The following is a 27,132-nucleotide window of genomic DNA, read 5'->3' on the forward strand; positions in this document are numbered from 1 at the left end:
TATGTTTATTCCCATACGGTATATACTGTGCACAGGTCCTATCCAGGATGCTAATAAACGTCTCCCATTTTCTTTGTGTATTTTTGTGTCTCAGGATATCGTCCCAGTTAATTGCACCAAGATCCTCTCTCATCCGTTGGAAATTTGCCCTCCTGAAGTTTAGTGTCATTGTAACCCCTCTACTTCACATCTTTTTAAAGGATACATGAAAACTTATTATTTTGTGATCGCTATTTCCCAAGTGACCCCCAACCCTTATATTTGATATGCGGTCTGGCCTGTTGGTTAATATTAGGTCTAGTAGTGCCCTCCTTCTTGTTGGGTCCTGTACCAGTTGTGAAAGGTAATTGTCTCTCATAATTGTCAAAAACCGATTACCTTTGCTGGAACTGCAGGTTTCTATTCCCCAATCTATTTCAGGGTAGTTGAAGTCCCCCATAATAATGACTTCTCCTTGAGTCGCAGCTTCATCTATTTGCTTTACGAGGATATTCTCCATTGCTTCCATTATTTTTGGAGATTTATAACAAACCCCTATCAGTAATTTATTATTTTTTCCCCCTCCCCTTATCTCCACCCACAGGGATTCTACATTTTCATTAAATTCACCTATATTATCACGCAGGATGTGTTTTAAGGATGATTTTACATATAGACACACCCCTCCCCCTCGCTTATCTGTACGGTCATTTCTGAACAGGCTATAGCCCTGCAAGTTAACAGCCCAGTCATGGCTCTCATCCAGCCATGTTTCAGATATCCCCACCATGTCATAATTATGCTCCAACAACATTAGTTCTAATTCATCCATTTTGTTGGCGATGCTTCTGGCATTAGTATACATGCACTTTATGTTCCTCTCTGTACTTCTATTTCTTAAATTATTAACTGTTCTGACCCCACCCCCCATGCCACCGCCACCCCCAACTTCCTTATTTGTGCCCAGGTCTCTGTCTGCACTATCTTCCCCTCCTATAAAATGAATACCCTCCCCCCCATTTCCTAGTTTAAACACTCCTCCAACATTCTAGCCATTCTCTCCCCCAGCACAGCTGCACCCTCCCCATTGAGGTGCAGCCCGTCCCTAGCGTAGAGCCTGTAGCCAACTGAGAAGTCGGCCCAGTTCTGCAGGAACCCAAACCCCTCTTTCCTACACCAATTCTTGAGCCACTTATTAACCTCCCTAATCTCCCGTTGCCTCTCTGGCGTGGCACGTGGTACCGGCAGTATTTCAGAAAATACCACATTGGAGGTCCTTGCTTTCAGCTTGCAGCCTAATTCCCTGAAATCATCTTTAAGGACCTTCCACCTACCTCTAACTTTGTCATTAGTGCCAATGTGCACCATGACCGCTGGGTCCTCACCACCCCCTCCCAATAATCTGTCCACCCGATCAGCGATGTGTCGGACTCGAGCGCCAGGTAGGCAGCACACCGTTCGACGATCCCTGTCTTTGTGACAGATTGCCCTATCTGTTCCCCTAATAATTGAGTCGCCCACTACCAGCACCTGTCTGGCCTGCCCTGCTCTCCTATTTCCCTCCTTACTTGAGCAGTCACTCCTCCGGCTTTCAGAGGACATGCCTGGCTGCAGCAGTGCTACCCCTGTACTGGCACCCCCCTCATCTGCCAACTTAGCAAACTTATTGGGGTGTGCCAGGTCAGGACTAGCCTCCCTGGCACTCTTCCCTCTACCCCGCTTCCTAACTGTCACCCAGCTTGCTACGTCATTGTCCTGCAGCTCCATCCCACCATCCCCCCCCTCATCTGTCCCATTGAGCGTCTGCTCCGTGAGCAGAAGACTCCTCTCCATATTGTCAATGGATTGCAGTGTTGCCAGCTGCACATTTAGAGTCAGAATCTGGGTTTCCAAATGCACAACGTGCTCACATCTCGCACAGCAGTATGCACCCTCGATCGGCTGCTCAAGGACTGCATACATGTGGCAAGATGTGCACTGGATGGCATTAACAACCGTGGAGCACATTTCCTAATGGGGATTGCACCAGACAGAACAGTTCAATAAAAAAATATAAATAAATACAAAGTATTAATAAAAATCAGACAGCAATTTAGTAATTCCTCCCTTGGAAACTCCCTGAATCCAAAGTCACTGAATCACAAGTCACACTTACCGCCGTCCACACTTACACTCAGGCCACACTCAGCTCGCTCACACTCGCTCTGCTGAAGATTTATAGATTTTTTTTTCTAGTTCCCCTCAACAGCAATCAACTTTGCTGTTCAAATGCACTTCCAAAAAGGACTTGAGCCCCAAACAGCTGCCCCTTATAAACCCTTAACTATGAGCCCCCACCCTAAGTTAACCCTTATGAATATAGCTACCCCCAATTCAGCAACTCACACCAATTCACACAGGTATTTGTTAAAGGCGTTCCAAATACCTCTTCACTGAATCACAAGTCACACTTACCGCCGTCCACACTTACGCTCAGGCCACACTCAGCTCGCTCACACTCGCTCTGCTGAAGATTTATAGATTTTTTTTTCTAGTTCCCCTCAACAGCAATCAACCTTGCTGTTCAAATGCACTTCCAAAAAAAAAAAAGGAAAAAAGGATTATTAAGGGCAAACTCAGCCAACGGCAAGAAAGTCACCCAATCATCCTGATCAGCAGACACAAAGCATCTCAAATAGGTCTCCAAGGTTTGATTAGTTCGCTCAGTTTGACCATTTGTCTGAGGATGGAACGCCGAAGAAAAAGACAAATCAATACCCATCCTAGCACAAAAGGCCCGCCAAAACCTGGAAACAAACTGGGAACCTCTGTCAGACACAATATTCTCCGGAATGCCATGCAAACGAACCACATGTTGAAAAAACAATGGAACCAAATCAGAGGAGGAAGGCAATTTAGGCAAAGGTACCAAATGGACCATTTTAGAGAACCGGTCACAAACCACCCAGATAACAGACATCCTCTGGGACACAGGAAGATCCGAAATAAAATCCATGGAAATAGCGTCCAAGGCCTCTCCGGGATGGGCAAAGGCAAAAGCAACCCACTAGCGTGGGAACAGCAAGGCTTAACCCGGGCACAAGTCCCACAGAACTGCACAAAAGCACGCACATCCCGCGACCAGGAAGGCTACCAAAAGGACCTAGCAACCAAATCTCTGGTACCAAAAATCCCAGGATGACCGGCCAACACAGAACAATGGACCTCAGAAATTACCTACTTGTCCATCTATCACGAACAAACAGCTTCCCCACAGGACAGCGGTCAGGTTTATCAGCCTGAAACTCCCGAAGCGCCCGCCGTAAATCAGGGGAGATGGCAGACAGAATCACCCCTTCCCTAAGAATGCCAACCGGCTCAAGGACTCCAGGAGAATCCGGCAAAAAACTCCTAGAGAGGGCATCCGCTTTAACATTCTTAGATCCTGGAAGATATGAGACCACAAAATCAAAATGGGAGAAAAACAGGGACCACCGAGCCTGTCTAGGGTTCAGCCGCTTGGCCGACTCAAGGTAAATCAGATTCTTATGATCGGTCAAGACCACAATGCGGTGCTTGGCTCCCTCAAGCCAATGTTGCCACTCCTCAAATGCCCACTTCATAGCCAACAACTCCCGATTGCCAACATCATAATTGGGTTCCGCAGGCGAAAACTTCCGAGAAAAGAAGTCACATGGCTTCATCAAGGAACCATCAGAATTCCTCTGTGACAAAACGGCCCCTGCCCCAATCTCAGAAGCATCAACCTCAACCTGAAAGGGAAGAGAAACATCCGGCTGACGCAAGACAGAGGCAGAAGTAAATCGGCATTTAAGCTCCTGAAAGGCCTCAACAGCCTCAGAGGACCAATTAGTCACATCAGCGCCTTTCTTCGTCAAATCGGTCAGGGGTTTAACCACACTAGAGAAGTTGGCAATGAAACAGTGATAAAAATTAGCAAAGCCCAAAAATTTCTGAAGGCTCTTCACAGATGTGGGTTGAATCCAGTCATGAATGGCTTGGACCTTAATAGGATCCATTTCTATAGATGAAGGAGAAAAAATAAACCCCCAAAAAGAGACCTTCTGAACTCCAATTAGGCACTTAGACCCCTTCACAAATAGAGCATTATCACGAAGGATCTGGAATACCATCCTGACCTGCTTCACATGAGACTCCCAATCATTGGAAAAAATCAAAATATCATCCAAATACACAATCAAGAATTTATCAAGATAATTGCAGAAAATATCATGCATAAAGGACTGAAATACAGAAGGAGCATTAGAAAGCCCGAAAGGCATCACCAGGTATTCAAAATGGCCTTCGGACGTATTAAATGCAGTTTTCCATTCGTCACCCTGTTTAATACGAACAAGATTATATGCTCCTCGAAGGTCAATCTTGGTAAACCAATTAGCCCCCTTAATCCTAGCAAACAAATCAGAGAGCAAAGGTAAAGGGTACTGGAATTTGACCGTGATCTTATTAAGAAGGCGATAATCAATACAGGTTCTTAAGGAGCCATCCTTCTTGGCAACAAAAAAGAATCCCGCTCCCAATGGTGACGAAGACGGCCGAATATGCCCCTTCTCTAAAGACTCTTTAACATAGCTCCGCATGGCGGCATGCTCTGGCACAGACAGATTGAAAAGTCGGCCCTTAGGGAACTTACAGCCAGGAATCAAGTCAATAGCACAATCACAGTCCCTATGTGGAGGAAGGGAACTGGACTTGGGCTCATCGAATACATCCTGGAAATCTGACAAAAATTCAGGAACATCAGAAGAGGGGGAAGAGGAAATTGACATTAAAGGAACGTCACTATGTACCCCTTGACAACCCCAACTAGTCACAGACATTGATTTCCAATCCAGAACTGGATTGTGTACTTGTAACCATGGAAAACCCAGTACTAGGGTTGAGCGAAACGGATCGTTCATTTTCAAAAGTCGCCGACTTTTGGCACAGTCGGGTTTCATGAAACCCGACCCGACCCCTGTGTGGGGTCGGCCATGCGGTACGCGACTTTCACGCCAAAGTCGCGTTTCAATGACGCTAAAAGCGCCATTTCTCAGCCAATGAAGGTGGACGCAGAGTGTGGGCAGCGTGATGACATAGGTCCTGGTCCCCACCATCTTAGAGAAGGGCATTGCAGTGATTGGCTTGCTGTCTGCGGCGTCACAGGGGCTATAAAGAGGCATTCCCGCCGACCGCCATCTTACTGCTGCTGATCTGAGCATAGGGAGAAGTTGCTGCCGCTTCGTCAGAAGCAGGGATAGCGTTAGGCAGGGTCCATTAACCACCAAACCGCTTGTGCTGTAGCGATTTCCACTGTCCAACACCACCTTTTGTTTGCAGGGACAGTGGAAGCTACATTTTTTTTCCTCAGCGCTGTAGCTCATTAGGCTGCCCTAGAAGGCTCCCTGATAGCTGCATTGCTGTGTGTACACCGCTGTGCAAATCAACTGCTTTTTTCAAAGCACAAATCCTTTTGTTCCTTACTTTCTGCACAGCTATCTTTTTTGTTTGTCCACACTTTTGATTTAATTTGTGCAGCAGTCCACTCCTTATTATTGCTGCCTGCCATACCTGGCTGAGATTACTGCAGGGAGATAGTAATTGTAGGACAGTCCCTTTTTTTTTTTTTTTAATTCTCCCTAAAAAAAAAAAGTTGTGGGAGATTAAGATTGGCATTTCTGCTAGAGTGCCATTCCTATGTGTGCCATCTCTCTCCAATTTTGGGGCACAGAAAGCTTAGTGTGTAATACTGGCCCTGATTTCTTGGCAATTCTCCCTAACCAAAAAAAGGAGTGGGAGATTAAGACTGGCATTTCTGCTAGAGTGCCAGTCGTGTGTGTGCCATCTCTCTCAAATAGTGGGCCACAGAAGGCCTAGTGCCTGTTTTTGGTTATTAAATTCTCCCTGAAAAAAAAAACAGTGGGAGATTAATATTGGCCTTTGTGCTTGTGTGCCAGTCCTGAGTGTGCCATCTCTCTCAAATAGTGGGCCATAGAAAGCCTAGTGCCTGTTTTTGTTATTAAATTCTCCCTGAAAAAAAAACAGTGGGAGATTATTATTGGCCTTTCTGCTTGTGTGCCAGTCCTGTGTGTGCCATCTCTCTCAAATAGTGGGCCACAGAAAGCCTAGTGTTTTTTTTTTAATTTGGTTTATAAATTCTCCCTGACCCCCCAAAAACAGTGGGAGATTAATATTGGCCTTTGTGCTTGTGTGCCAGTCCTAAGTGTGCCATCTCTCTCAAATAGTGGGCCACAGAAAGCCTAGTGTTTTTTTATTGGGTTTATAAATTCTCCCTGACAAAAAAAAACAGTGGGAGATTAATATTGGCCTTTGTGCTTGTGTGCCAGTCCTGTGTGTGCCATCTCTCTCAAATAGTGGGCCATAGAAAGCCTTTTTTTTAAAAAAAATTTGGTTTATAAATTCTCCCTGACCAAAAAAAAAACAGTGGGAGATTAATATTGGCCTTTGTGCTTGTGTGCCAGTCCTGAGTGTGCCATTTCTCTCAAATTGTGGGCCATAGAAAGCCTAGTGTTTTTTTTTTATTCGGTTTATAAATTCTCCCTGACAAAAAAACAGTGGGAGATTAATATTGGCCTTTGTGCTTGTGTGCCAGTCCTGTGTGTACCAGCTCTCTCAAATAGTGGACCATAGAAAGCCTATTTTTTTTTTTTAAATTTGGTTTATAAATTCTCCCTGACCAAAAAAAAACAGTGGGAGATTAATATTGGCCTTTGTGCTTGTGTGCCAGTCCTGAGTGTGCCATCTCTCTCAAATAGTGGGCCATAGAAAGCCTAGTGTTTTTTTTCTATTGGGTTTATAAATTCTCCCTGACAAAAAAAAACAGTGGGAGATTAATATTGGCCTTTCTGCTTGTGTGCCAGTCCTGTGTGTGCCATCTCTCTCAAATAGTGGGCCACAGAAAGCCTAGTGTTTTTTTTTTTAATTTGGTTTATAAATTCTCCCTGACCCAAAAAAAAACAGTGGGAGATTAATATTGGCCTTTGTGCTTGTGTGCCAGTCCTAAGTGTGCCATCTCTCTCAAATAGTGGGCCATAGAAAGCCTAGTGTTTTTTTTATTGGGTTTATAAATTCTCCCTGACAAAAAAAAACAGTGGGAGATTAATATTGGCCTTTGTGCTTGTGTGCCAGTCCTGTGTGTGCCATCTCTCTCAAATAGTGGGCCATAGAAAGCCTATTTTTTTTTTAATTTGGTTTATAAATTCTCCCTGACCAAAAAAAACAGTGGGAGATTAATATTGGCCTTTGTGCTTGTGTGCCAGTCCTGAGTGTGCCATCTCTCTCAAATAGTGGGCCATAGAAAGCCTAGTGTTTTTTTTTATTCGGTTTATAAATTCTCCCTGACAAAAAAACAGTGGGAGATTAATATTGGCCTTTGTGCTTGTGTGCCAGTCCTGTGTGTACCAGCTCTCTCAAATATTGGGCCATAGAAAGCCTATTTTTTTTTTTAATTTTGCTTGTGTGCCAGTCCTGTGTGTACCAGCTCTCTCAAATATTGGGCCATAGAAAGCCTATTTTTTTTTTAATTTGGTTTATAAATTCTCCCTGACCAAAAAAAAAACAGTGGGAGATTAATATTGGCCTTTGTGCTTGTGTGCCAGTCCTGAGTGTGCCATCTCTCTCAAATAGTGGGCCATAGAAAACCTAGTGTTTTTTTTATTGGGTTTATAAATTCTCCCTGACAAAAAAAACAGTGGGAGATTAATATTGGCCTTTGTGCTTGTGCGCCAGTCCTGAGTGTGCCATCTCTCTCAAATAGTGGGCCATAGAAAGCCTAGTGTTTTTTTTATTGGGTTTATAAATTCTCCCTGACAAAAAAAACAGTGGGAGATTAATATTGGCCTTTGTGCTTGTGTGCCAGTCCTGTGTGTGCCATCTCTCTCAAATAGTGGGCCATAGAAAGCCTATTTTTTTTTTTAAATTTGGTTTATAAATTCTCCCTGACCAAAAAAAAACAGTGGGAGATTAATATTGGCCTTTGTGCTTGTGTGCCAGTCCTAAGTGTTGTGAATTCTGTGGCTGAATTCACTCCTTTGGTCACAAGTGTTACTGCAGCTTCTGAGCTTCCTTCCTCAGGTGTTCTGGTGAGCTCGTTAACTGCTTCGTTACTTAACTCCGCCTGATGCTGCTATCCCTGCTCCTTGTCAATGTTCCAGTGTTGGATCTGAGCTTCTCCTGATTGTTCCCGTGACCTGCTGCTCTGCATAGCTAAGTGCTTTTTTGCTTTTTTGTTGCTTTTTTTCTGTCCAGCTTGTCTTTTGTTTTGCTGGTAGCTCTGAGAAGCAAAGGGTGTACCGCCGTGCCGTTAGTTCGGCACGGTGGGTCTTTTTTGCCCCCTTTGCGTGGTTTTTGCTTTAGGGTTTTTTGTAGACTGCAAAGTTCGCTTTACTATCCTCGCTCTGTCTAAGATTATCGGGCCCCACTTTGCTGAATCTATTTCATCCCTACGTTTTGTCTTTTCATCTTACTCACAGTCATTATATGTGGGGGGCTGCCTTTTCCTTTGGGGTATTTCTCTGGGGGCAAGTCAGGCCTATTTTTCTATCTTCAGGCTAGCTAGTTTCTTAGGCTGTGCCGAGTTGCATAGGTAGTTGCTAGGCGCAATCCACAGCCGCTATTAGTTGTGTTTAGGATAGGATCAGGTGTGCAGTCTACAGAGTTTCCACGTCTCAGAGCTTGTTCTTTTGTTTTTTGGTATTTGTCAGATCACTGTGTGCGCTCGGATCGCTAGGCACACTGTGTCTCTGGATTGCCTTCATTACACCTTTCATTAGCAGACATAACAGTACAAGGAGCCAAACTAATGATTCTCAATAGAGGGAAAGAAAAAGTTCTGACACCATTTTTTTTTTTTTTCTTCTGCTCTGTGTTCACTTTTTTTTTTTTTCCCCTAGACATTTGGGTGATTCTGGACACAGGTGTGGACATGGATATTCAGAGTCTGTGCTCTTCAATGGATAATCTCGTTATAAATGTACAAAAGATTCAAGATACTATTGATCAGAAATCTATGTTAGAACCAAGAATTCCTATTCCTGATTTGTTTTTTGGAGATAGAACTAAGTTTCTAAGTTTCAAAAATAATTGTAAGCTATTTCTGGCCTTGAAACCTCATTCTTCTGGTAATCCTATTCAACAGGTTTTGATTATTATTTCTTTTTTGCGCGGCGACCCCCAAGACTGTGCATTTTCTCTTGCGCCAGGAGACCCTGCATTGAGTAGTGTCGATGCGTTTTTCTTGGCACTCGGATTACTGTACGATGAGCCTAATTCAGTGGATCAGGCTGAGAAAAATTTGCTGGCTTTGTGCCAGGGTCAGGATGATATAGAAGTATATTATCAGAAATTTAGGAAATGGTCAGTACTCACTCAGTGGAATGAATCTGCGCTGGCAGCTTTGTTCAGAAAGGGTCTCTCTGAGGCTCTTAAGGATGTCATGGTGGGATTTCCTATGCCTGCTGGTTTGAATGAGTCTTTGTCTTTGGCCATTCAGATCGGTCGACGCTTGCGCGAGCGTAAATCTGTGCACCATTTGGCGGTATTGCCTGAGGTTAAACCTGAGCCTATGCAGTGCAATAGGACTATGACCAGAGTTGAACGGCAAGAATACAGACGTCTGAATGGGCTGTGTTTCTACTGTGGTGATTCCACTCATGCTATTTCTGATTGTCCTAAGCGCACTAAGCGGTCCGCTAGGTCTGCCGTCATTGGTACTGTACAGTCCAAATTCCTTCTGTCCATTACCCTGATATGCTCTTTGTCTTCGTTTTCTGTCATGGCGTTTGTGGATTCAGGCGCTGCCCTGAATCTGATGGATTTGGATTATGCTAAACGTTGTGGGTTTTTCTTGGAGCCTTTGCGGTGTCCTATTCCATTGAGAGGAATTGATGCTACACCTTTGGCCAAGAATAAACCTCAGTACTGGGCCCAGCTGACCATGTGCATGGCTCCTGCACATCAGGAAGTTATTCGCTTTCTGGTGTTGCATAATCTGCATGATGTGGTCGTGTTGGGGTTGCCATGGCTACAAACCCATAATCCAGTATTGGATTGGAATTCCATGTCGGTGTCCAGCTGGGGTTGTCAGGGGGTACATGGTGATGTTCCATTTTTGTCGATTTCGTCATCCACCCCTTCTGAGGTCCCAGAGTTCTTGTCTGATTATCAGGATGTATTTGAAGAGCCCAAGTCCGATGCCCTACCTCCGCATAGGGATTGTGATTGTGCTATCAATTTGATTCCTGGTAGTAAATTCCCTAAAGGTCGATTATTTAATTTATCCGTGCCCGAACACGCCGCTATGCGCAGTTATGTGAAGGAATCCCTGGAGAAGGGACATATTCGCCCATCATCATCACCACTGGGAGCAGGGTTCTTCTTTGTAGCCAAGAAGGATGGTTCGCTGAGACCGTGTATTGATTACCGCCTTCTTAATAAGATCACTGTTAAATTTCAGTATCCCTTGCCATTGTTATCTGACTTGTTTGCTCGGATTAAGGGGGCTAGTTGGTTCACTAAGATAGATCTTCGTGGTGCGTATAATCTGGTGAGAATCAGGCAAGGAGATGAATGGAAAACTGCATTCAATGCGCCCGAGGGTCATTTTGAGTATCTAGTGATGCCGTTCGGACTTGCCAATGCTCCATCTGTGTTTCAGTCTTTTATGCATGACATCTTTCGTGAGTATCTGGATAAATTCCTGATTGTTTACTTGGATGACATTTTGATCTTCTCAGATGATTGGGAGTCTCATGTGAAGCAGGTCAGAATGGTTTTTCAGGTCCTGCGTGCTAATTCTTTGTTTGTGAAGGGATCAAAGTGTCTCTTCGGTGTGCAGAAAGTTTCATTTTTGGGGTTCATCTTTACCCCTTCTACTATCGAGATGGATCCAGTTAAGATCCAAGCCATCCAGGATTGGATTCAGCCAACATCTCTGAAAAGTCTGCAAAAGTTCCTGGGCTTTGCTAATTTTTATCGTCGCTTCATCTGTAATTTTTCTAGCATTGCCAAACCATTGACCGATTTGACCAAGAAGGGTGCTGATTTGGTTAATTGGTCTTCTGCTGCTGTGGAAGCTTTTCAGGAGTTGAAGCGTCGTTTTTGTTCTGCCCCTGTGTTGTGTCAGCCAGATGTTTCTCTTCCGTTCCAGGTCGAGGTTGATGCTTCTGAGATTGGAGCAGGGGCGGTTTTGTCACAGAGAGGTTCTGATTGCTCAGTGATGAAACCATGTGCTTTCTTTTCCAGGAAGTTTTCGCCCGCTGAGCGTAATTATGATGTGGGCAACCGAGAGTTGCTGGCCATGAAGTGGGCATTCGAGGAATGGCGCCATTGGCTTGAAGGAGCCAAGCATCGCGTGGTGGTATTGACTGATCATAAGAACTTGACTTATCTCGAGTCTGCCAAGCGCTTGAATCCTAGACAGGCCCGTTGGTCGTTATTTTTTGCACGCTTCGACTTTGTGATTTCGTACCTTCCGGGCTCTAAAAATGTGAAGGCGGATGCTCTGTCTAGGAGTTTTGTGCCCGACTCTCCGGGTTTATCTGAGCCAGCGGGTATCCTCAAGGAAGGAGTCATTGTGTCTGCCATCTCCCCTGATTTGCGGCGGGTGCTGCAAAAATTTCAGGCGAATAAACCTGATCGTTGTCCAGCGGAGAAACTGTTCGTCCCTGATAGGTGGACTAATAAACTTATCTCTGAACTTCATTGTTCGGTGTTGGCTGGTCATCCTGGAATCTTTGGTACCAGAGATTTAGTGGCTAGATCCTTCTGGTGGCCATCTCTGTCACGGGATGTACGTACTTTTGTGCAGTCCTGTGGGATTTGTGCTAAGGCTAAGCCCTGCTGTTCTCGTGCCAGTGGGTTGCTTTTGCCCTTGCCGGTCCCAAAGAGGCCTTGGACACATATTTCGATGGATTTCATTTCTGACCTTCCCGTTTCTCAAAAGATGTCAGTCATTTGGGTGGTCTGTGATCGCTTTTCTAAAATAGTCCATCTGGTGCCCTTGGCTAAATTGCCTTCCTCCTCTGATTTGGTGCCTTTGTTCTTTCAGCATGTGGTTCGGTTGCATGGCATTCCTGAGAATATTGTTTCTGACAGAGGTTCCCAGTTTGTTTCAAGGTTTTGGCGAGCCTTTTGTGGTAGGATGGGCATTGACCTATCCTTTTCCTCGGCTTTCCATCCTCAGACTAATGGCCAGACCGAACGAACCAATCAGACCTTGGAAACATATCTGAGATGTTTTGTTTCTGCTGACCAGGATGATTGGGTGTCCTTTTTGCCGTTGGCTGAGTTCGCCCTTAATAATCGGGCCAGCTCGGCTACCTTGGTTTCTCCATTTTTTTGCAATTCTGGGTTCCATCCTCGTTTCTCTTCAGGACAGGTTGAGTCTTCGGACTGTCCTGGTGTGGATTCTGTGGTGGACAGGTTGCAGCAGATCTGGACTCAGGTAGTGGACAATTTGACCTTGTCCCAGGAAAAGGCTCAACTTTTCGCTAATCGCAGACGCCGTGTGGGTCCCCGACTTCGTGTTGGGGATCTGGTTTGGTTATCTTCTCGTCATATTCCTATGAAGGTTTCCTCTCCTAAATTTAAACCTCGTTTTATTGGTCCGTATAGGATTTCTGAGGTTCTCAATCCTGTGTCTTTTCGTTTGACCCTCCCAGACTCCTTTTCCATACATAATGTATTCCATAGGTCGTTGTTGCGGAGATACGTGGCACCTATGGTTCCATCTGTTGAGCCTCCTGCCCCGGTTTTGGTGGAGGGGGAATTGGAGTATATTGTGGAGAAGATTTTGGATTCTCCTGTTTCTAGACGGAAACTCCAGTATCTGGTTAAATGGAAGGGTTATGCTCAGGAAGATAATTCCTGGGTTTTTGCCTCTGATGTTCATGCTCCCGATCTTGTTCGTGCCTTTCATGCGGCTCATCCTGGTCGGCCTGGGGGCTCTGGTGAGGGTTCGGTGACCCCTCCTCAAGGGGGGGGTACTGTTGTGAATTCTGTGGCTGAATTCACTCCTGTGGTCACAAGTGTTACTGCAGCTTCTGAGCTTCCTTCCTCAGGTGTTCTGGTGAGCTCGTTAACTGCTTCGTTACTTAACTCCGCCTGATGCTGCTATCCCTGCTCCTTGTCAATGTTCCAGTGTTGGATCTGAGCTTCTCCTGATTGTTCCTGTGACCTGCTGCTCTGTATAGCTAAGTGCTTTTTTGCTTTTTTGTTGCTTTTTTTCTGTCCAGCTTGTCTTTTGTTTTGCTGGTAGCTCTGAGAAGCAAAGGGTGTACCGCCGTGCCGTTAGTTCGGCACGGTGGGTCTTTTTTGCCCCCTTTGCGTGGTTTTTGCTTTAGGGTTTTTTGTAGACTGCAAAGTTCGCTTTACTATCCTCGCTCTGTCTAAGATTATCGGGCCCCACTTTGCTGAATCTATTTCATCCCTACGTTTTGTCTTTTCATCTTACTCACAGTCATTATATGTGGGGGGCTGCCTTTTCCTTTGGGGTATTTCTCTGGGGGCAAGTCAGGCCTATTTTTCTATCTTCAGGCTAGCTAGTTTCTTAGGCTGTGCCGAGTTGCATAGGTAGTTGCTAGGCGCAATCCACAGCCGCTATTAGTTGTGTTTAGGATAGGATCAGGTTTGCAGTCTACAGAGTTTCCACGTCTCAGAGCTCGTTCTTTTGTTTTTTGGTATTTGTCAGATCACTGTGTGCGCTCGGATCGCTAGGCACACTGTGTCTCTGGATTGCCTTCATTACACCTTTCATTAGCAGACATAACACCTAAGTGTGCCATCTCTCTCAAATAGTGGGCCATAGAAAGCCTAGTGTTTTTTTTATTGGGTTTATAAATTCTCCCTGACAAAAAAAATACAGTGGGAGATTAATATTGGCCTTTGTGCTTGTGTGCCAGTCTTGTGTGTGCTATCTCTCTCAAATAGTGGGCCATAGAAAGCCTATTTTTTTTTAATTTGGTTTATCAATCCTCCCTGACCAAAAAAAAAAACAGTGGGAGATTAATATTGGCCTTTGTGCTTGTGTGCCACTCCTGAGTGTGCCATCTCTCTCAAATAGTGGGCCATAGAAAGCCTAGTGTTTTTTTTTTATTGGGTTTATAAATTCTCCCTGACCAAAAAAAAACAGTGGGAGATTAATATTGGCCTTTGTACTTGTGTGCCAGTCTTGTGTGTGCCATCTCTCTCAAATAGTGGGCCATAGAAAGCCTAGTGTTTTTTTTTTTATTGGGTTTATAAATTCTCCCTGACAAAAAAAAACAGTGGGAGATTAATATTGGCGTTTGTGCTTGTGTGCCAGTCTTGTGTGTGCTATCTCTCTCAAATAGTGGGCCATAGAAAGCCTATTTTTTTTTTTATTTGGTTTATCAATTCTCCCTGACCAAAAAAAAAAAACAGTGGGAGATTAATATTGGCCTTTGTGCTTGTGTGCCAGTCCTGAGTGTGCCATCTCTCTCAAATAGTGGGCCATAGAAAGCCTATTTTTTTTTATTGGGTTTATAAATTCTCCCTGACAAAAAAAAACAGTGGGAGATTAATATTGGCCTTTGTACTTGTGTGCCAGTCTTGTGTGTGCCATCTCTCTCAAATAGTGGGCCATAGAAAGCCTATTTTTTTTTTTATTATTGGGTTTATAAATTCTCCCTGACAAAAAAAACAGTGGGAGATTAATATTGGCGTTTGTGCTTGTGTGCCAGTCTTGTGTGTGCCATCTCTCTCAAATAGTGGGCCATAGAAAGCCTATTTTTTTTTTTAATTTGGTTTATAAATTCTCCCTGACCAAAAAAAAAACAGTGGGAGATTAATATTGGCCTTTGTGCTTGTGTGCCAGTCCTGAGTGTGCCATCTCTCTCAAATAGTGGGCCATAGAAAGCCTAGTGGTTTTTTTTTTTTTATTGGGTTTATAAATTCTCCCTTAAAAAAAAAAACAGTGGGAGATTAATATTGCCATTTGTGCTTGAGTGACAGTCCTGCGTGTGTGGCATCTCTCTCATTTGGTGCCACAGAAAACCGAGTGTGTAACATTGTGCCTGATTTTCCTTGCGGTCTCACCCACCTATAAAGGGATATCTAAATCATACAGAAGTTAGAGTTCATCTTGTAAGTTGTTTGACAGTAACAAATACCGTTACTTTGGCTACGTTTTTAAAACAATGAGGAAGTCTGGTGGAAGAGGTCGTGGCCGTGGGCGTTCATTGCCAGCTGGTAATGATGGTAGTGGTGGTGGAGCATCAGGTGGTCGTGGGAAAAACAATATAGCACCTAAGTCTCGAGCTGTGGAGACAGGTTCGTTGTCTGGTTACACAAGGCCTCGAACGCTCCCTTTTCTGGGAGTAGGAAAACCGCTTTTAAAGCCGGAGCAGCAAGAGCAAGTTTTGGCTTACCTTGCTGACTCAGCCTCTAGCTCTTTTGCCTCCTCTTCTGAAACTGGTAAATGTAAAAGCAGCGCGTCGTTAGTGGATGTTCACGGTCAGGGACAAGTGGCTTCCTTGTCCTCTTCAGCAAAAACAACAACAGAGAAGGATGCAGCAGGCGACACAACGGGTTACTCCATGGAGCTCTTTACACATACCGTCCCTGGCTTGGAAAGTGAAACAGTTAACAGGCCATGCCCATTACAAGTTGAATCTGACATGGAGTGCACTGATGCACAGCCACAGCCAGACTACTATGCTGTTCCTTTGACTCAGACCACAACATTGCCCTCGCAGGGTACTGATCCAGAATCAGACCCTGATGAGTCTATGGTGCCCCCTCACGAACGCTATACCACCGACTTACACGGTGACACAGACGAAGTTGCACACGAGATAGAAGAGGAGGTTATAGATGACCCAGTTGTTGACCCCGATTGGCAGCCATTGGGGGAACAGGGTGCAGGCGGCAGTAGTTCTGAAGCGGAGGAGGAGGGGCCGCAGCAGGCATCAACATCGAAACAGGTTCCATCTGCCGGGCCCATATCTGGCCCAGAACGCGTGGCAAAGCCAAAACCTGTTGGAGGACAGCGTGGCCATCCGGTTAAAGCTCAGACTGCAATGCCTGAAAAGGGATCCGATGCTAGAAAGAGTGCAGTCTGGCATTTTTTTAAACAACATCCAATTGATCAGCGCAAAGTCATCTGTCAAAAATGTTCAACTACCTTAAGCAGAGGTCAGAATCTGAAAAGTCTAAATACAAGTTGCATGCATAGACATTTAACCACCATGCATTTGCAAGCCTGGGCTAACTACCAAACGTCCCCTAAGGTTGTAGCACCCTCGGCCAATGAAGCTAGTCAGCAACGCTACATCCCTTCCGTCACTGTAAGGCCACCATTTTCCGCACCACCTGCAGTATCTGTGCAGGTTTCTTTGCCAGGCCAAAGCAGTCAGGGTCAGGGAATCACCAGTTTCATAGTAGGAAACACTGCATCTAGGGCACCGGCGGCAACAATACCGTCTCCAACCGTCTCTCAGTCTGCCATGTCCACCGGCACCCCCGCTAGTTCCACGATCTCCAGCTCTCCAGTCCAGCTCACCCTACATGAGACTCTCATTAGAAAAAGGAAGTACTTAGCCTCGCATCCGCGTACACAGGGTTTGACTAATCTCATTAGAGATGATGCCCTACCGGTTAGTTGAAAGCGAAGCTTTCAAAGCCCTGATGGACTACGCTGTACCACGCTACGAGCTACCCAGTCGACACTTCTTTTCGAGAAAAGCCATCACAGCCCTCCACCAGCATGTTAAAGAGCGCATCGTCCATGCACTCAGGCAATCTGTGAGTACAAAGGTGCACCTGACAACAGATGCATGGACCAGTAGGCATGGCCAGGGACGGTACGTGTCCATCACGGCACACTGGGTGAATGTGGTGGATGCAGGGTCCACAGGGGACAGCAATTTTGGGACAGTTCTGCCTAGCCCACGGTCTAGGAAACAGTTGGCTGTAGCCGTTCGCACCCCCTCCTCCTCCTCCTCCTCGTCCTCCTGCAGAAGCGAGAGCTCGTCCACAGACCGCAGTCGCCCAACCACTCCATCCGCAGCTGCCACTGTTGCACACAAGTTGTCCCATTATGGGGCAGCTACTGGCAAGCGTCAGCAGTCTGCATTGGCTATGAAGTGTTTGGGCGACAACCGCCCCCCCTCGGAAGTTCTGTCCGAGTTCTTGCAGAAAGAAACGCAGTCGTGGCTGGGCACTGTAGATCTTGAGGCAGGCAAGGTAGTGAGTGATAACGGAAGGAATTTCATGGCTGCCATCTCCCTTTCCCAACTGAAACACATTCCTTGCCTGGCTCACACCTTAAACCTGGTGGTGCAGTGCTTCCTGAAAAGTTATCCGTGGTTATCCGACCTGCTCCTCAAAGTGCGCGGACTTTGCTCGCATATCCGCCGTTCGCCCGTACACTCCAGCCATATGCAGACCTATCAGAGGTCTTTGAACCTTCCCCAGCATCGCCTAATCATAGACGTTGCAACAAGGTGGAACTCAACACTGCACATGCTTCAGAGACTGTGCGAACAGAGGCGTGCTGTTATGTATTTGTGGGAGGATACACATACACGGGCAGGCAGTAGGATGGCAGACATGGAGTTGTCAGGTGTGCAGTGGTCGAAGATACAAGACATGTGTCAAGTCCTTCAGTGTTTTGAGGAATGCACACGGCTGGTTAGTGCAGACAACGCCATAATAAGCATGAGCATCCCCCTAATGCGTCTGCTGATGCAAAGTTTAATGCACATAAAGGAGCAGGCATCTGCAGCAGAGGAAGAGGAAATCCTTGATGACAGTCAGCCATTGTCTGGTCAGGGCAGTGTACAGGACGAGGTAGCGGGCGAACAGGAGGAGGAGGAGGACGAGGAGGATGATGGGGATGATTATTTTTGTAATGAGGAAGCTTCTCCGGGGCCAATAGCAACTGGTGGCGTTGCAAGGCCGGGGTCAGGTTTTTTTAGGGAGACAAGTGACTTAGAAGTGCCTGAAACTGCACCTCAACCCAGCACAACCGCAGATTTGACAACTGGAACTTTGGCCCACATGGCGGATTATGCCTTACGTATCCTCAAAAGGGACACACGCATTTGTAAAATGATGGCCGATGACGATTACTGGTTGGCCTGCCTCCTTGATCCTCGCTATAAAGGCAAATTGCAAAATATTATGCCACATGAGAACCTGGAACAAATATTAGCAACCAAACAATCAACTCTTGTTGACCGTTTGATTCAGGCATTCCCAGCACACAGCACCGGTGATCGTTATCACACGAGCTGCAGGGGGCAGCAGGCCAGAGGTGTTAGGGGTGCACAAATCAGAAGTGGCGTTGGACAGAGGGGTTTTCTGACCAGGTTGTGGAGTGATTTTGCTATGACCGCAGACAGGACAGGTACTGCAGCATCAATTCAAAGTGACAGGAGACAACATTTGTCCAGTATGGTTACTAACTATTTTTCATCCCTTATCGATGTTCTCCCTCAACCGTCATTCCCATTGGATTACTGGGCATCCAAATTAGACACCTGGTCAGAATTGGCAGAATACGCATTGCAGGAGCTTGCTTGCCCGGCAGCTAGTGTCCTATCAGAAAGAGTATTCAGTGCTGCCGGTTCAATATTAACCGAAAAAAGGACTCGTCTGGCTACCCAAAATGTTGATGATCTAACCTTCATTAAAATGAACCACAACTGGATTTCAAATTCTTTTGCCCCACCTTGCCCAGCTGACACCTAGCTTTCCTATGAAAAGGTCTTGCTTGTGGACTACTCTGACTGACTTTTCCAATCTCGTAATTTGCAGCAGCTGTTTGTCCAGCATACGACATGTTTACACCTCCCTAAATGGCGAAACTCCCCCCACGGGGCCGTGGTCTCGCCAGTTGGCGCAAGCACCCGTGAGAGTGCCGTTTGTCTGAAGAGGTGGGTGTGCCCGCTTTTGGTCGACGGCACTGCCACTGGGTCCCTCATAGTACAATAAAGTGTCTCTGGCGGTGGTGGTGTGCACCCAACGTCAGACACACTGTTGTAACATGAGGGGCCCTGGGCCTGTACCGCCGGCCACAAGAGAGTTCCCCCCCCAGCTCAAACATTGCTCTACCACTTGCACAATTATCTCTCACAGTTCCACCAATGTTTAGTCTATGCGCTGACATCCTTCAATGCCTGGCACTGACAATACCATTGTGTTGACATGTATGATGGTACTTAACATAGTCAGGGGCAGTGTCCTATCTTTACACAAGTAAATACTTAGCGCCAAATTAATAGGTCTGAAACTCAGCAGAGGACCCCACCCCTGTACCTAATGATTCCACCCTTTTGTGTTTTCGTTTTGTTGTAATGCGAGACATTAACATCTATTTATTTTTTGGGAGTACTAACTGGCAGACACTCATTACAATCGGCCTCCGCTGACAACACCAATGCTGCCTGTGTACCCCTGCAAGAGAATTCCAAGTGTCTACAGCCCACTTTTGTTATGTTAGGCCTACTACGCCTGTCTGCGGTCCCTCCTTCCACTAGTCCTCCACTGACCAGACCACTGCTGCCCGTGTACCCCAAGAACCAATTTTAAAGTGCCTACAGCCAAATTTTGTTATGTTAGGCCTACTACGCCTGTCTGCGGTCCCTCCTTCCACTAGTCCTCCACTGACCAGACCACTGCTGCCCGTGTTCCCCTGGAACCAATTTTAAAGTGCCTACAGCCCACTTTTTTTTATGTTAGGCCTACTACGCCTGTCTGCGGTCCCTCCTTCCACTAGTCCTCCACTGACCAGACCACTGCTGCCCGTCTACCCCTGGAACCAATTGTAAAGTGCCTACAGACCACTTTTGTTATGTTAGGCCTACTACGCCTATCTGCGGTCCCTCCTTCCACTAGTCCTCCACTGACCAGACCACTGCTGCCCGTGTACCCCTGGAACCAATTTTAAAGTGCTTACAGCCGAATTTTGTTATGTTAGGCCTACTACGCCTGTCTGCGGTCCCTCCTTCCACTAGTCCTCCACTGACCAGACCACTGCTGCCCATGTACCTCAGGAACCTTTTTGAAACTGCATTGAGCCACATTTTTGGTTTCAGGCCTACTACCTGTGTCTGTCTGCGCCACTCAATACAGCTGTCCTCCTTTTAAAAAAGCTGAGCGTCAATAGTCTGGTTTTCAGCCAATAGGAATTTGACAACTGCATTGGGGCTACAACTTCACTAGGGCCTACTAACTGTGTCTTCCGCTCCAAGGTGTTCCCCAGGTTTCCTCTCCATTGCTTCGATCTTCTGGCTCTCATTTAGTAGTTGTTTAAAACAACACTGCATTAGGCCTACAAGTTGGGTCTGGGGTGTAGAGACGGTGTCTTCCAATCCAAGGTGTTCCCCAGGTTTCATCTCCATTGCTTCGATCTTCTGGCTCTCGTTTAGTAGTTGTTGAAAACAACACTGCATTAGGCCTACTAGTTGGGTCTGGGGTGTAGAGACGGTGTGTTCCACTCCAAGGTGTTCCCCAGGTTTCCTCTCCATTGCTTCGATCTTCTGGCTCTCGTTTAGTAGTTGTTGAAAACAAACACTGCATTAGGCCTACAAGTTGGGTCTGGGGTGTAGATGTGGTGTCTTCCCCTCCAAGGTGTTCCCCAGGTTTCCTCTCCAGTCTCCATTGCTTCGATCTTCTGGCTCTCGTTTAGTAGTTGTTGAAAACAACACTGCATTAGGCCTACAAGTTGGGTCTGGGGTGTAGAGACGGTGTGTTCCGCTCCAAGGTGTTCCCCAGGTTTCCTCTCCATTGCTTCGATCTTCTGGCTCTCATTTAGTAGTTGTTTAAAACAACACTGCATTAGGCCTACAAGTTGGGTCTGGGGTGTAGAGACGGTGTCTTCCAATCCAAGGTGTTCCCCAGGTTTCATCTCCATTGCTTCGATCTTCTGGCTCTCGTTTAGTAGTTGTTGAAAACAACACTGCATTAGGCCTACTAGTTGGGTCTGGGGTGTAGAGACGGTGTGTTCCACTCCAAGGTGTTCCCCAGGTTTCCTCTCCATTGCTTCGATCTTCTGGCTCTCGTTTAGTAGTTGTTGAAAACAACACTGCATTAGGCCTACAAGTTGGGTCTGGGGTGTAGAGACGGTGTCTTCCCCTCCAAGGTGTCCCCAGGTTTCCTCTCCAGTCTCCATTGCTTCGATCTTCTGGCTCTCGTTTAGTAGTTGTTGAAAACAACACTGCATTAGGCCTACAAGTTGGGTCTGGGGTGTAGAGACGGTGTGTTCCACTCCAAGGTGTTCCCCAGGTTTCCTCTCCATTGCTTCGATCTTCTGGCTCTCGTTTAGTAGTTGTTGAAAACAACACTGCATTAGGCCTACAAGTTGGGTCTGGGGTGTAGAGACGGTGTCTTCCCCTCCAAGGTGTTCCCCAGGTTTCCTCTCCAGTCTCCATTGCTTCGATCTTCTGGCTCTCGTTTAGTAGTTGTTGAAAACAACACTGCATTAGGCCTACAATTTGGGTCTGGGGTGTAGAGACTGTGTGTTCCACTCTAAGGTGTTCCCCATGTTTCCTCTCCATTGCTTCGATCTTCTGGCTCTCGTTTAGTAGTTGTTGAAAACAACACTGCATTAGGCCTACAAGTTGGGTCTGGGGTGTAGAGACGGTGTGTTCCACTCCAAGGTGTTCCCCAGGTTTCCTCTCCATTGCTTCGATCTTCTGGCTCTCGTTTAGTAGTTATTGAAAACACTGCATTAGGCCTACTAGTTGGGTCTGGGGTGTAGAGACGGTGTCTTCCCCTCCAAGGTGTTCCCCAGGTTTCCTCTCCATTGCTTCGATCTTCTGGCTCTCGTTTAGTAGTTGTTGAAAACAACAAAGCATTAGGCCTACAATTTGGGTCTGGGGTGTAGAGACTGTGTGTTCCACTCCAAGGTGTTCCCCAGGTTTCCTCTCCATTGATTCGATCTTCTGGCTCTCGCTTAGTAGTTGTTGAAAACAACACTGCATTAGGCCTACAAGTTGGGTCTGGGGTGTAGAGACGGTGTCTTCCCCTCCAAGGTGTTCCCCAGGTTTCCTCTCCAGTCTCCATTGCTTCGATCTTCTGGCTCTCGTTTAGTAGTTGTTGAAAACAACACTGCATTAGGCCTACAATTTGGGTCTGGGGTGTAGAGACTGTGTGTTCCACTCTAAGGTGTTCCCCATGTTTCCTCTCCATTGCTTCGATCTTCTGGCTCTCGTTTAGTAGTTGTTGAAAACAACACTGCATTAGGCCTACAAGTTGGGTCTGGGGTGTAGAGACGGTGTGTTCCACTCCAAGGTGTTCCCCAGGTTTCCTCTCCATTGCTTCGATCTTCTGGCTCTCGTTTAGTAGTTATTGAAAACACTGCATTAGGCCTACTAGTTGGGTCTGGGGTGTAGAGACGGTGTCTTCCCCTCCAAGGTGTTCCCCAGGTTTCCTCTCCATTGCTTCGATCTTCTGGCTCTCGTTTAGTAGTTGTTGAAAACAACAAAGCATTAGGCCTACAATTTGGGTCTGGGGTGTAGAGACTGTGTGTTCCACTCCAAGGTGTTCCCCAGGTTTCCTCTCCATTGATTCGATCTTCTGGCTCTCGCTTAGTAGTTGTTGAAAACAACACTGCATTAGGCCTACAAGTTGGGTCTGGGGTGTAGAGACGGTGTGTTCTACTCCAAGATGTTCCCCAGGTTTCGTCTCCATTGCTTCGATCTTCTGGCTCTCGTTTAGTAGTTGTTGAAAACAACAAAGCATTAGGCCTACTAGTTGGGTCTGGGGTGTAGAGACGGTGTGTTCCACTGCAAGGTGTTCCCCAGGTTTCCTCTCCATTGCTTCGATCTTCTGGCTCTCGTTTTGTAGTTGTTGAAAACAACACTGCATTAGGCCTACAAGTTGGGTATGGGGTGTAGAGACGGTGTCTTCCACTCCAAGGTGTTCCCCAGGTTTCCTATCCATTGCTTCGATCTTCTGGCTCTCATTTAGTAGTTGTTGAAAACAACACTGCATTAGGCCTACTAGTTGGGTCTGGGGTGTAGAGACGGTGTCTTCCCCTCCAAGGTGTTCCCCAGGTTTCCTCTCCAGTCTCCATTGCTTTGATCTTCTGGCTCTCGTTTAGTAGTTGTAAGCCTAATGCAGTGTTGTTTTCAACAACTACTAAACGAGAGCCAGAAGATCGAAGCAATGGAGACTGGAGAGGAAACCTGGGGAACACCTTGGAGTGGAACACACCGTCTCTACACCCCATACCCAACTTGTAGGCCTAATGTAGTGTTGTTTTCAACAAGTTGGGTATGGGGTGTAGAGACGGTGTCTTCCACTCCAAGGTGTTCCCCAGGTTTCCTCTCCATTGCTTCGATCTTCTGGCTCTCGTTTAGTAGTTGTTGAAAACAACACTGCAGTAGGCCTACAAGTTGGGTCTGGGGTGTAGAGACGGTGTGTTCCACTCCAAGGTGTTCCCCAGGTTTCCTCTCCATTGCTTCGATCTTCTGGCTCTCGTTTAGTAGTTGTTGAAAACAACACTTCATTAGGCCTACAAGTTGGGTCTGGGTCGTAGAGACGGTGTCTGCCGCTCCAAGGTGTTCTCCAGGTTGCCACATAATCGAAGCTGCATAAAGCCTATTTTGTAATTTTACGCCTACAAAGTCTTTCTGCGGTCCCTCCTTCCAATTGTCCTCCACTGAGCACAACAATGCAGACCGTGTACCCATGTAACCTTTTTTAAACCAGCGTCGAGCCAACTTTGTGGTTTAAGGCCTACTTGTAGTGTCTGGCTGCGCCACTCAATACAGCTGTCCTCTTTACAAAAAATGACCTACAATTATCTGGTTTTCAGCCTATCGGAATTTTAACCCCTTTACCCCCAAGGGTGGTTTGCACATCAATGACCAGGCCAATTTTTACAATTCTGACCACTGTCCCTTTATGAGGTTATAACTCCGAAACGCTTCAACGGATCCTGGTGATTCTGACATTGTTTTCTCGTGACATATTGTACTTCATGATAGTGGTAAAATTTCTTTGATAGTACCTGCGTTTATTTGTGAAAAAAACGGAAATTTGGCGAAAATTTTGAAAATTTCGCAATTTTCAAACTTTGAATTTTTATGCAATTAAATCACAGAGATATGTCACAGAAAATACTTAATAAGTAACATTTCCCACATGTCTCCTTTACATCAGCATAATTTTGGAACCAAATTTTTTTTTTGTTAGGGAGTTATAAGGGTTAAAAGTTGACCAGCAATTTCTCATTTTTACAACACCATTTTTTTTTAGGGACCACGTCTCATTTGAAGTCATTTTGAGGGGTCTATATGATAGAAAATGCCCAAGTGTGACACCATTCTAAAAACTGCACCCCTCAATGTGCTCAAAACCACATTCAAGAAGTTTATTAACCCTTCAGGTGTTTAATAGGAATTTTTGGAATGTTTAAATAAAAATGAACATTTAACTTTTTTACACAAAAAATTTACTTCAGCTCCAATTTGTTTTATTTTACCAAGGGTAACAGGAGAAAATGGACCCCAAAAGTTGTTGTCCAATTTGTCCTGAGTACGCTGATACCCCATATGTGGCAGTAAACCACTGTTTGGGCGCATGGCAGAGCTCGGAAGGGAAGGAGCGCCGTTTGACTTTTCAATGCAAAATTGACAGGAATTGAGATGGGACGCCATGTTGCGTTTGGAGAGCCACTGATGTGCCTAAACATTGAAACCCCCCACAAGTGACACCATTTTGGAAAGTAGACCCCCTAAAGAACTTATCTGGATGTGTGGTGAGCACTTTGACCCACCAAGGGCTTCACAGAAGTTTATAATGCAGAGCCATAAAAATAAAACAAAATTTTTTTTCCCACAAAAATTATTTTTTAGCCCCCAGTTTTGTATTTTCCCTAGGGTAACAGGAGAAATTGGACCCCAAAAGTTGTTGTCCAATTTGTCCTGAGTACGCTGATACCCCATATGTGAGGGGGAACCACCGTTTGGGCGCATGGGAGGGCTCGGAAGGGAAGGAGCGCCATTTGGAATGCAGACTTAGATGGAATGGTCTGCAGGCGTCACATTGCGTTTGCGGAGCCCCTAATGTACCTAAACAGTAGAAACCCCCCACAAATGACACCATTTTGGAAAGTAGACCCCCTAAGGAACTCATCTTGATGTGTTGTGAGAGCTTTGAACCCCCAAGTATTTCACTACAGTTTATAACGCAGAGCCGTGCAAATAAAAAATATTTTTTTTTCCACAAAAATTATATTTTAGCCCCCAGTTTTGTATTTTTCCAAGGTTAACAGGAGAAATTGGACCCTAAATGTTGTTGTCCAATTTGTCCTGAGTACGCTGATACCTGATATGTGGGGGGGGGGGAACCACCGTTTGGGCGCATGGGAGGGCTCGGAAGGGAAGGAGCATCATTTGGAATGCAGACTTACAGTGGGGCAAAAAAGTATTTAGTCAGTCAGCAATAGTGCAAGTTCCACCACTTAAAAAGATGAGAGGCGTCTGTAATTTACATCATAGGTAGACCTCAACTATGGGAGACAAACTGAGAAAAAAAAAACCAGAAAATCACATTGTCTGTTTTTTTAACATTTTATTTGCATATTATGGTGGAAAATAAGTATTTGGTCAGAAACAAAATTTCATCTCAATACTTTGTAATATATCCTTTGTTGGCAATGACAGAGGTCAAACGTTTTCTGTAAGTCTTCACAAGGTTGCCACACACTGTTGTTGGCATGTTGGCCCATTCCTCCATGCAGATCTCCTCTAGAGCAGTGATGTTTTTGGCTTTTCGCTTGGCAACACGGACTTTGAACTCCCTCCAAAGGTTTTCTATAAGGTTGAGATCTGGAGACTGGCTAGGCCACTCCAGGACCTTGAAATGCTTCTTACGAAGCCACTCCTTCGTTGCCCTGGCGGTGTGCTTTGGATCATTGTCATGTTGAAAGACCCAGCCACGTTTCATCTTCAATGCCCTTGCTGATGGAAGGAGGTTTGCACTCAAAATCTCACGATACATGGCTCCATTCATTCTTTCATGTACCCGGATCAGTCGTCCTGGCCCCTTTGCAGAGAAACAGCCCCAAAGCATGATGTTTCCACCACCATGCTTTACAGTAGGTATGGTGTTTGATGGATGCAACTCAGTATTCTTTTTCCTCCAAACACGACAAGTTGTGTTTCTACCAAACAGTTCCAGTTTGGTTTCATCAGACCATAGGACATTCTCCCAAAACTCCTCTGGATCATCCAAATGCTCTCTAGCAAACTTCAGACGGGCCCAGACATGTACTGGCTTAAGCAGTGGGACACGTCTGGCACTGCAGGATCTGAGTCCATGGTGGCGTAGTGTGTTACTTATGGTAGGCCTTGTTACATTGGTCCCAGCTCTCTGCAGTTCATTCACTAGGTCCCCCCGCGTGGTTCTGGGATTTTTGCTCACCGTTCTTGTGATCATTCTGACCCCACGGGGTGGGCTTTTGCGTGGAGCCCCAGATCGAGGGAGATTATCAGTGGTCTTGTATGTCTTCCATTTTCTAATTATTGCTCCCACTGTTGATTTATTCACTGCAAGCTGGTTGGCTATTGCAGATTCAGTCTTCCCAGCCTGGTGCAGGGCTACAATTTTGTTTCTGGTGTCCTTTGACAGCTCTTTGGTCTTCACCATAGTGCAGTTTGGAGTCAGACTGTTTGAGGGTGTGCACAGGTGTCTTTTTATACTGATAACAAGTTTAAACAGGTGCCATTACTACAGGTAATGAGTGGAGGAAAGAGGAGACTCTTAAAGAAGAAGTTACAGGTCTGTGAGAGCCAGAAATCTTGATTGTTTGTTTCTGACCAAATACTTATTTTCCACCATAATATGCAAAAAAAATGATAAAAAAAAACAGACAATGTGATTTTCTGGATTTTTTTTTCTCAGATTGTCTCCCATAGTTGAGGTCTACCTATGATGTAAATTACAGACGCCTCTCATCTTTTTAAGTGGTGGAACTTGCACTATTGCTGACTGACTAAATACTTTTTTGCCCCACTGTAGATGGATTGGTCTGCAGGCGTCACATTGCGTTTGCAGAGCCCCTAATGTACCTAAACAGTAGAAACCCCCCACAAGTGACCCCATATTGGAAACTAGACCCCCATGGAACTTATCTAGATGTGTTGTGAGAACTTTGAACCCCCA

This window comes from Ranitomeya imitator, chromosome 7 (assembly GCF_032444005.1).
Source record: "Ranitomeya imitator isolate aRanImi1 chromosome 7, aRanImi1.pri, whole genome shotgun sequence".
NCBI classification, from domain to species: domain Eukaryota; kingdom Metazoa; phylum Chordata; class Amphibia; order Anura; family Dendrobatidae; genus Ranitomeya; species Ranitomeya imitator.